The sequence below is a fragment of the Citrus clementina genome, unplaced genomic scaffold (assembly GCF_000493195.1).
Source record: "Citrus clementina cultivar Clemenules unplaced genomic scaffold, Citrus_clementina_v1.0 scaffold_3, whole genome shotgun sequence".
NCBI lineage: Eukaryota > Viridiplantae > Streptophyta > Magnoliopsida > Sapindales > Rutaceae > Citrus > Citrus x clementina.
Window position 1 is genome coordinate 33,460,482 of NW_006262339.1, and position 11,210 is coordinate 33,471,691.

The following is an 11,210-nucleotide window of genomic DNA, read 5'->3' on the forward strand; positions in this document are numbered from 1 at the left end:
GAGAATCAACTTTCTCTAACGATTTAAATTTCTCATGATTCTCTTAACAATTTAAATTTATAGGAGACTACATGAAATACATTGCTGGGAAGGAGGCATGGGGATTGATTTTCACTGTTCTTCATCACTATCATCGCCAAACACTGAGGCAACAGCTAGTTTTGGCTTTCTCTGCAGCACTTCCAGTTGCGTTCTGCACAAGAAGCAAAGAAAATCAGAAGATAGTTGTCAGTTCTATTCACCAAAATTGCTTTTAATGGGTAAGTGCATCACAAGAAGCAAGAAAGTTAATACATGATTGAAAGAAATAATATCCCTAAGAAAATCGTGAGCATCATCTTTTAGCGTATATTAATCCAGGTTGCCCCGGAAAAGAATATCCAATCATCAAACAGCCTTTTGCATTATCTATCAGCTATACCTATTCTGGCGATTCTGTATAAACCAAATTTAACAAAACAACATGTAGCATTTTATTGCGGCTCTAGATTATGAAGATCTCATAATCTGAAACCTATTTTCAGGCTAATGATATAACTTGAACATATAGGACAACAATTAGTCAAGAATGGTTAAAATGCAGGGGACTTCAGAACATAGAACTGTATATTTGGCCAGTAAAAGAAAAATCTATTTATAAAAAACAAGAACTAAGCATACAAGCAATAAGAAAATAGTTAAATTATTTAGTTATGAATTAGATGTGTCTACTAATGGCAACCAAACTCAAATTACTCAGAGGGAATTGAACAAAGGAGTAAATCAATAAACTTCAATTATTTATAGACTTCTGCATGTTTTGATATTTCATAAATTATTTATCGTACTTGAATAAACTTCAGCATTTAAACAAAAATATTGATAATATTTGTCTACAGAAATCAATGTTGTTCATGTATATCTTTAGCATGAAAGCCCTCTATTGTGAAGAACTCAAGAAAGCAGATGCAAAAGGGAACCAAGTCATATATCATAGATGCACAGATGAATGTATTTATCCATTTTACAAAATTTTTATAATGAAAAGAAACTGAAGAAGGCAGGTTCAAAAGGGAATCATATTTGCACCAGCAAGTAGAAAAATATGCCAATACTAAAGCAATATAGGCCACCAAGATCTGCAAGGAAGATCACTGCATGGCGAAGAAAGAATACAGCATTTTAATACCAGTGTTCAGCCTATCTTCAACAAAAAAAAATTTATAGAAGAGCAGAAAGCTGCAACAGCAGAGACAGAATACCTATCTATCAAAGTCAATGCAAAGAACTACAAGACTAAAGCTGCAACAGCATAGATCGGATCCACAAGATAGCATTATCTCTTTAAAGAAAGACCATTTTACGACATTGTACGCATTATCTCTTTCTACAGAATATCATGATATTTAAATAAAGAACATATTTTTTATAAGTAAAAAAGATCACTCAAAAAGCTCAATACTTTAAAACCAGTTAAGCAATTTAACTCTTCCCAAATACCACAATACGGAAATATGATTCACACAACATTACACAAAAGCTAGGAATAGATTTAGAATATGATCCTAAAGAAACTCACTTTAGTTCATGAATGCCACCAATAAGGTACAAACATAGAAAAAAAATAATTTTTTTTTCCTAAAATTTTATGGTTTTCTAGCTAGGAAATTCATTCCAAGTACATTCATTCAACAAACTAGGACCAAGTATTCTTTCGGCTTTCAGAACCTCAGTTTTCCAGCTTTAATGACAGAAACAGAATCATATTCCTGAATATCATTCGAAACGAATTTCAATATCAATCAAGCATTTTCCTTTCCTTTGTTTCCTTGATATAAAAATGAAGTCTTTGAAAGCTTTAACATAAAACGAGTAAACAAGTTGAGAGGATACTGAGTTCAGCTATATTAACAATTCAAAACTAATTCCATTAAAAAACCAGTGTTATTACTTCAAATATATCACATCTAATACACTGAATATTCATAAAGAAGTAAATCATTCATAATACTTTTGCAGAGCGTTATGATTTCAACCAGTTTTACGAAACAGCTACAACCAGAATATCAAATTATAACTAGAAAGAGACCTGACGAAGGCCACCACCGAGCTTGATGGTCTGGTTTGTCATGCTAGCACTACTAGAAAAATGGTCTTTGCTGATACTTATCTTGTGACACTTAATTAAAAAGTATCAGTAATTACATGTGTTTGGGGCATTTTCCGTGTTTAACAGATAAGTATTACAAATTTTCAATACTATAGTGTCTGTAAATTAAGTATCACAAATATGTGACATTAAGGTATCAGTAATTAAAAAAATAAAATTTTAATTTTGTATCCACTGGGAGTCGAACCGCAGGCTTCTATACTTTAACTTTTTAATTTTAAACATTAAGCCACCAAACCACAAGTTGCATTTTTACTTAATAAACAATAATTATTAAAAATTAAATTAAATTATCTAGAAAGTAGAAACTATGTCGTTTTAATGAGGTGTACATGGAAACCTAAAATCTAAAAATTTTGACGAGCAAAAAATCTATCCCCACCGCCACTTTCTTCTTTGAACCGAAGCTCTCTTCTCTCTCTCTCACCCCTCTCTCTCTAACAACGGTCTACCTCACAAGTCGTTGCTGTAAACCTTCAAAATAAGCCGCCATCCTTGAGCTAAAATACCCTTGGAAAAAAGCCTAGAAAGTGTTGTGAAGAACTTGGCCAAAGTTAAGGTTCGAAAGTCAGATTAAAAAAATTAGGGCTTTTTTTTTTTAGGGGTATTTTATTGTTTTTAATGTTGAGTTCAGAGAGGCCATCGACATTGTGGGGGTTTAAGACAAGGGGATTGGGCCCTGCAGAGCCAAGAAGGCAAGTTAGAGGCGATTCCTTGATGAGAATGCTAATGCTTCTGAAATGGATTTTCTTGGAGGAGACCTTGCTGTTTCAGCCTTTGCAGATCTTTCTTTTGATCTTCCATTGAGGTGGTTTAGAGAAAAAGGAATTCATGGACATCTTTTTGCATGTGCTGGGAACGTTGCCAAGTTAATAGAGAATGAATACGGAATTTCTCTTTGCCAAAGTTTTTGGAGTCAACTCGAAGTTCTGCTGGAGCTGGGATTGTTTTTCCCACAAACCTATTCCGCCTGGAGGTGAGTTATCTGTTCTGTTGAGTTTATGGAATTTAAGCAACATATGATGCTTTGATCTGGGTGGTTGTATGATTGAGGAAAGATATATGATGCATTATCAATCAAGGATCTGAAGGTATCTTGGCCTTAGTAAATGGTCATTTAGAGTTCTTCAGGACCAGTTTTTTCTTTGAAAAATAATTATGATTGAACACTGTCTTAAAATGATTAAAAGTTAATTCATTTCGGAATAAAAGGAGGTCCTATACTTCCATAATCAAGAATTGTTAAGGGAAATATTTGATTTTTACTTTGTGGGTCATTATCCATAAGTAATATTTGCAAACATGTAACTCTATAATTGGGAAAGTTGATTTTTGGGTATTTGTCAAACATTTAAATATGTGGGGGACTATCCCATTGAACTAGTAGATATTTGTATGGATGTCCATTGAGCTTTTGTTTAACTTCAAATGTCTACTTCTTGAGTCATTACTTCTATATATGTAAATCCTAGTTTAAAGTGCCTGCAAAGAGGTGATTGTTTCTATTTCCATGCTTAAGTTCATCATGAAGTTTCCTTTGATAAACTTGCAGTAGAAAACATGGAGGGGAATGAGTAGGGAAAGAGCATTACATTGTTGGTCAGATTTAGGAAATGCTTGATGGAGTGCCCTTCTTATACCTCTTCATTTTTTTGGACTTGGCTTGTAAATTGTATTATCACCTTGCCAAATAGAAGTCAATTTTTAGTCCTTGTTTTTCTTCCTTTAATCTAAGATTGAATAACTTTTCGCATGAATACCTCCATATTTAGAAAATTTGTAATTATTATTCATTGATTTATTTATAATAGAGCATTTGTGATAGCTTTTAACTATGCACAAAAATCATTTGGTATATGTAGATAGAGTAACATGCTTGTGCTGAAAGTAGATATTACATTGAAAACTTCTTGTCTGCTATAGTTTGCTATATATATAACCTTTACCAAAAGAGAATAATTGAGTTTATTTATAAATAGCTTATGAGTATTTTTTTCTTTCGAACAAAATAATTTTAGTTCTGTTAATTGTTGTTTCTCTAATGGCTCGATATTGGCAGCTAATTTTTTTTTTCTTTTCCATGTATTCATATGCAGATTTGATCAATGTGTTTGAAGTGTTTATTCTTCAACTTCACTTATATCCTAACCTATACAGTCTATTGAATAGAGAAGCTGCTGGTGGATAACGCAATTATACTACTCATATTCAAAGAGTGAAAGGCAGTCATCCTTGTCAATTTAGCTTATAGATTTATTAAATTTAGCCACAAGTAGTAGGCATTTGATTGGATAGTAGAAATTTTTATGTATTGAATTTGGATTATTTAGTTATGAGAGTAGGATATCTCATATTTTTGTTATTAAAGTTTTGGAATTTGTAATATATACTAATAATATTTAAATGTGAAATGAAAGATTTTATGATATAAATCAATTTCTTTTTGTTATTTTGTGGTGCCTTTTAATTTTCTGAATAAATCAATAGGCAATGATCCAATTTAATTTTTTATTTTTTTAAAATAAATTAACTAGTGATACCATGGTAACAGTAATCATAGACACTAATAAAATATCAATAACTACTAATACTATGGTGTCATAATATCGGTGATACTGTAGTAATAGTAATTACTGACACCACTTACAAGTGTCATTATTTTTCTAACTCCCAGATTACTGACACAATTAACAAGTGTCAGTGAAAGTAATTTCTGACACTATTCTAAAGTCAGTAAAGACTATTTTTCTAGTAGTGTAGATAGGTCAAGCACCGCGTCACCTGGAACCTAAAATTGTTAAAATAGTTAAAAATAATTAATTTAAAAAAAAAATAAGTAAGCGCATAAAAAAGAACAGAAGAAACACAAGAAAAAAAATACAAACCACTATCTTATCAACAAAGTTCGCTGTTGGCTCGTCTTCATGAAAATACCAAAGGGCTTGAACGGTATTTTCGCAACAACTTTCCCCTCTAGAGGCCAAACACGACAAACAGAACGAGGGCGACAACGGCGCCGGATTTGAACTTGAACAACGACGTATCGCGGCTGAATTCTTTAAGGCTGGTCTCGACACGGTCAATCTTTTTGGTCTTGGACTTTTTGGCGGAGATTTTAGCTGGGTTTTCGATTTTCATAGTCTCGAGTTCTTGACGGCTTTGTCGATCGAGGATTTGAGGGATTTGTAAGAGTTGGTTCGCTAAATGAGAAGCCACGAGGTTGATTCGCAAATGATGACGTGCTTGTAAATGGTTCCGTTTATGATTGGGAGATTTCGATCAAAATTAATATGATGAATTCTTTGCAAGTGTTTTCCTTTGAAGTGTCATCTTTCATAAAGTTTGTAAAATCAAGGTGTTACCATCTCTGAATAAATATTTACTCTTGATTTAGACCGGCTAATCTGAAATTGATGAAAGATTATGATTTTGTGTGATTTTATGAATGCAGTCCTATCTCGTGAAAGTCAGTATTGAATGAATTATAGTTTGCAGACAAATTACTCAAAAGCTGCCGCTGCTTCATTATTCACATTACCCAAATTCAGTGCAGAACTTATCATAAGTCCAAAAATTTTGTGCTTTATTTGGCTTCACTCATGTAAATTTTTTCCACCCAAATCCCAAGTACTTCCTGCAATATCATTCCTGTGTAGATGTTTTCCCCTAAGACATGTTTAACATTGGTTCAGGGTAAACAAAGCTACAGCCTTTCTTGCAATGCGCAACAAGTTACTAAATCAGAGTATTTATTTCTGTATTACTACTGCTAGTAAGAGAGGCGAAATGGAAATATGAACTCAACTTTGTACAAAGTTTGTTAATAAATAAATGAGTTGATAAAGGGACATTTTAAATATTTACAACAAATGGAGAATGATATCTAGTTCTATATTCAATGTTTAGAGTCCAATTGTGATCGATAGTGATATAATTACCCCCATTAGAAATTTTAATTATGAAGTTGCAGTAAAAATTTATTATAATATGTTGCACCTTTCTATACAATCATCTGGAGTAATAACATATCAAAAAAATAATAACTCGACTTACAGGGTAAGACAGAAAAGAAAGACGCTAAAAGAGAAGCAGAGATTCAAAGACTTGACCACTTTGTTGGAGGGACAATTACGTAAATCTCCAGAATACTGAAATAAAGCACTTGCAATATCTAGCATTACGTGTGTATATATATGTATATGTCCAAAGACAAAAATTCGAAGATTAGATCTCTCATTTCATTTTATGCTCAAAGCAATGGCTTTTGTTCCACAAGCACAAACAAGGAAGAGTACGCACAAAGTTAACAAACACACATAGCAAATATGACATTAACAAGTTGCAGCATCATCATCCAGAAACTTCACTCTAATCGTCTTGAGCTTTGCAGCGGCATCTTTCACAGATACCCTCTGTTCTTGTGACTTCATGCAACAATCAAACGCCAAATGCATGATGCTTAATAAACAATTCATTTTGGCGGAAAAAGCTTGCTCTTCTCTTACTAATTTGCATCAACAGCATCCGTCAGTGCCTGAGGTAACGAGTCCTTTATCTAGTCTCCGAAACTTATTTCTCCAGTAAACATTTCATCAGTGGGCGTCTTTCTCGTGAAAGTTTCCATCAGTAAAACACAATAACTATAGATGTCACATTTGGCCGAAATTATTCCTTCTGATCCGTACTCTGCAATTTTTGGTTTCAATATATCAAATATGAGATTATGAAACAAATGATAAACAAATAATCTTTTGATAACCAAGGTGACCCAAACTTTCCCTGTGCTTGGAAAAAGAGCAAAAATTTGATACTATAATTGAAACCTTACCTGGTGCCATATAACCAATTGTAGCCATTGTCATTATGAATCTAGAAGAATCTTATTTGTTAATGAATGATTCCAGAATGCACAACTGAGCTTGCATTGCTCGATTTATACTGATTACAAAACTGATGATACAGACATTTCATTTCATAACTAACTACTAACAAATATTGCCCTAAGCCTATTACAATGTGCCATCTGTTAATTCTTCCAACAGTACTAGAATCTTCACATAACGACTTGGACACATCAGCATAAAGTCTATTTGTGGAATGTTCTATGCTGAATTTGTGCTATCAAACGTTGATGGAGAAACACAATTTTCTTCTTAGAAAAAATTATTATCTAAAGATTCACACATGTTAGAAGAGATTCGAACAAAGGTTTATTAGTTCGTGGGAAAAACAATGTTAATGAAACGAGGTCTTGGTCTCATAGAGATAGAGAAAAACAATTTGTGCATTCTCTTTACTCGTGGGATCTAGTTTCCTTAATTTTGTCCTCATTCTTTATTTTTTTTATATGCTGAGGATACACAAAAACAATGTAGGCTGAGTTTGATTGTGAATAATCTCTTGTGGAAGGAAATGACTGTTAAGGATTAGTTAGAATAAAACTATATTCGGAGGGAGATGGGGTACTTGGTGGGATGAATAGTTTGATTCTGGGGAAAATAAAAGACATAACATTGATAGAGGACTATCAGATTTCTCCGTCCCATCTACGCTGAGATCAAAACAATTGGCTCCTATTCCGCAAGCACAAACAAGACAGAGCAGCAAAGTCAGCAACATTCGGAACGAGTACAAACAGAGGTGGAGGACATGTCACTCTGCGTTTGCAATGTCTCCGACGTGTCGTTCTCTATTAAACGACGTCGAATAATATCAGTGTACGACAAGTGACTAACGGCGGTTATGGCCGTTAAATGAGCACGTGATGGCACGTGAGCAACTAAATTATATTAGCTCAGAAACGTCAAGCTTAGGACCTTTTGATCATTACTCAAGTTGCACGCGTGGAGCGCGTGTAAGAAGCAGTTACGGGCCGTTTCTTTTGGCGGGAAAAAATCTGGGAAACTTGCCCAACAGGCAGAAACAACGGTTATATAAATGCTGATTAACAACTATTATTTTCAGAGGTTGTTAAGAGAGCTCAAAGAGAGTTAGAGAGAGAAAGTCATCTTGATTTGTTCTCTATAATGCCCTTGAGGCTCTTGTAACCTTGTTCTCTTGAGATTAGTGAAGCCATTAACTTGATCTTGATCTACTCTAGATGTAGTCACCTCTGGTGCTGAACTACTATAAATATTTGTATTCTTTGTTTACTGATCTATTAATTGTTAATTTCCTTTTCAAATCAGTGTTTGTGAATCTTGAGTATTTCTTGTCCAACATTGTGGTCTTGGGGTGTTAATTTGGGATCGAATCGCAACACCCATAAACATATCATCTGTGGGCTTCTTTCTTTCCACCAATAAAACGCCATAGCGATAGACATCCCCATCTGGAAGGAATAATTCCCTCAATTCCGTAGTCTGCATTTTTATCTTCTTTTAAATTTCAACATATCAAAAAGAGGTCTCTTTATGAAATAAATTGTAAATAAATAGCGTTTGGAATAAATTTTGCTTGTGTTTAAAAAAAGGGGCAAAGTTCGAAATAGACTTGAGACATTACCTGATGTCGTGTAAACAATTGTGGCAATTGTCAATGTTGTCGCGGTATCATCTTATTAAGTATGATTTTATGAATGTTGAGCAACCCAGTCTTATCTCATGTAAGTCAGTAATGAATTAATTAAAATTTGCTGACAAGTTACAAACTCAAGAACTGCTGCTGCTTCATTACCCAAATTCAGCTCAGAACATATCATAAGTTTTCCAAAATTTTTATGCTTCTTTGTTTTGGCTTCATTCATGTAATTTTCCCCCCCAAATCCCAAGTACATTCTGCAATATTGTTTGATGTCCAATGTGAAAGCACGTTTCTGTACAGATACTTTCCCCTTAGACATGTTTAACTTTGGTTCAGGGTAAGAATGTGCAACAACCTGTCAGAGTGAAATCGAAAGCAGGGTTGTGGTTGATGGCAATCGTATCACCAACAGAAGGCCAGGAACTTCCATATAGTTTGCACTGGCAATTGCGGAGAAGTATTTTGGTCGCAACAAAGCACTGGAGCTTGCAAAGATAATGCTTTACACTCGTACCTAAACGATTGTAACGAGAACTGGTCTACTATTGAACTGGAGTATTCATTTCTATATTACTACTACTAGCAGAGAGGCGAAATGGAAACTTGAATTCATGTTTGAATAGGGATTCTCTGTGTTGATTTGCACAACAGTTTGTTTATAAATGAATGAGTCCATATCTAGTATTAAGTCTGTATGTGTACAAAGTTACAAATTCGAAGATTGGATTTCTAATTTCAATTTATGTTCGGCTCAAAGTAATGGCTTTAATTCCACGAGCACAAGAAGGAAAGAGTACGCACAAAGTTAACTGGTTGCTGCAGCATCGTCCAGGAACATCACTTTAATCTTCTTGAGCTTTGCTGCAGCGTCTGTCATATTTTTCCTCTTGTCGGGTGACTCCATACAGCAATCCAATGCCAAATCCATAATGCTTAATATACAATCCATTTTGGCAGAAAAAGCTCGCTCTTCTCGCACCAAATTTGCGGCAACAACTTTAGTCAATCCGTGAGGTAATGACTCCTTTACCCATCTCCTTAAACTCATTTCTCCTGTGAACATTTCATCGGTGAGCCTCTTTCTTGTGAAAGTTTCCATCAACAAAACACCATAGCTGTAGATATCACATTTAGCTGAAACAATTCCTTCTGATCCATACTCTGCATTTTTTAATTTCAATTATTAAACAAATGATAAAACAAATAATTTTTTGATAATTAAGGTAACCCAAACTTTGCTCGTGCTTGAAAAAAGAGTAAAAATTTTAATTACAATTGAAACTTTACCTGGTGCCATATAATCAATTGTAGCCATTGTCATGGTTTGTGTCACAAAATCTTCTCCTTAACCTAAGAGTTTGGAAATGCCGAAGTTGCTCACGCGTGCCACCATATTTTCATCCAAGAGAATGTTGGGAGGCTTCAAATCACAATGAATTATAGGTGCCGACGAATGACCATGATGGAGATATTCAAGAGCCGACCCCACATCTATTATTATATTCAACCTCTCTAGAATGTCTAAGAAATAGTTGTGAGAATACAACCACTTCTCGAGACTACCAATCGGCATGAACTCAAGTACCAATGCTTTGAAATCTGGATTAGAACAACTGCTAAGGATCTTTATGAGATTTCGATGACGAACATTCCGTAAAACTTCACATTTAGAATCAAAACTCCTAAATGCTCTCTCTAGTTGCAAATTGAAAATCGTTATCGCAACATCAGTCTCGTCGGAAATAGTTCCTTTATAAACTGGTCCAAAACTATTTGTACCAAGCAAGTTACATTCATTAAATTCATCAGTTGCTCGTTGAATGTCTAGGTACTGTTTGGTAACGGAAAAAGGAGAAAAAAATGGAGTGGAGGCATTACTTTTATCTCATCCTTAACTTCTGAGGGTGGGGGATCTCTTTCTCTCTTCTTCTCATGGAAAATTCTTTCTTTTACACTCTACTTTTCTGCAAATTACTCAAAAGGTTTTTTATTTTAAGGCAATGTTTATTAAGCCACATGAGTGGTGGCACAAGTTTTTCCCAAAGGCCTAGAAACTACCTTGAGCGTCGGAGGGTTCAAATGCGCCCAAGCACACAGCCCAAAGCCTCTGTGTGTACTCAGACGGGCCCCAAAGGCCTGTATCTCATTCATATCATCTGTAATATTTGTCTCTCAATATCTGTCTGTATCTCATATTTGTATCTCTGTAATCATCATACCGCATGCATATGCCCCCAAAAGGCAAAATCGCCCAAACACACGGCCCAAAGCCTCTTTGTGTGTTCAGACGGGCCCCAAATACCTCTCATCTCATCTCATCTGTATCACTGTATCTAGAGGGAAGGGTATTGTCCAATGATTTTAAAAACAATCTCTATACTCATATTCATGTATATTCTAATCATACTTTAAATCATACATTTCTTTTCATTATCACATCTAAATCCACTTTTCTCATCTTTAAAATACTATTGTATTTCATTCAAAGTCGACACAGAAAATCATTGACCAAACATTTTAATATAATATCAATGCGTGC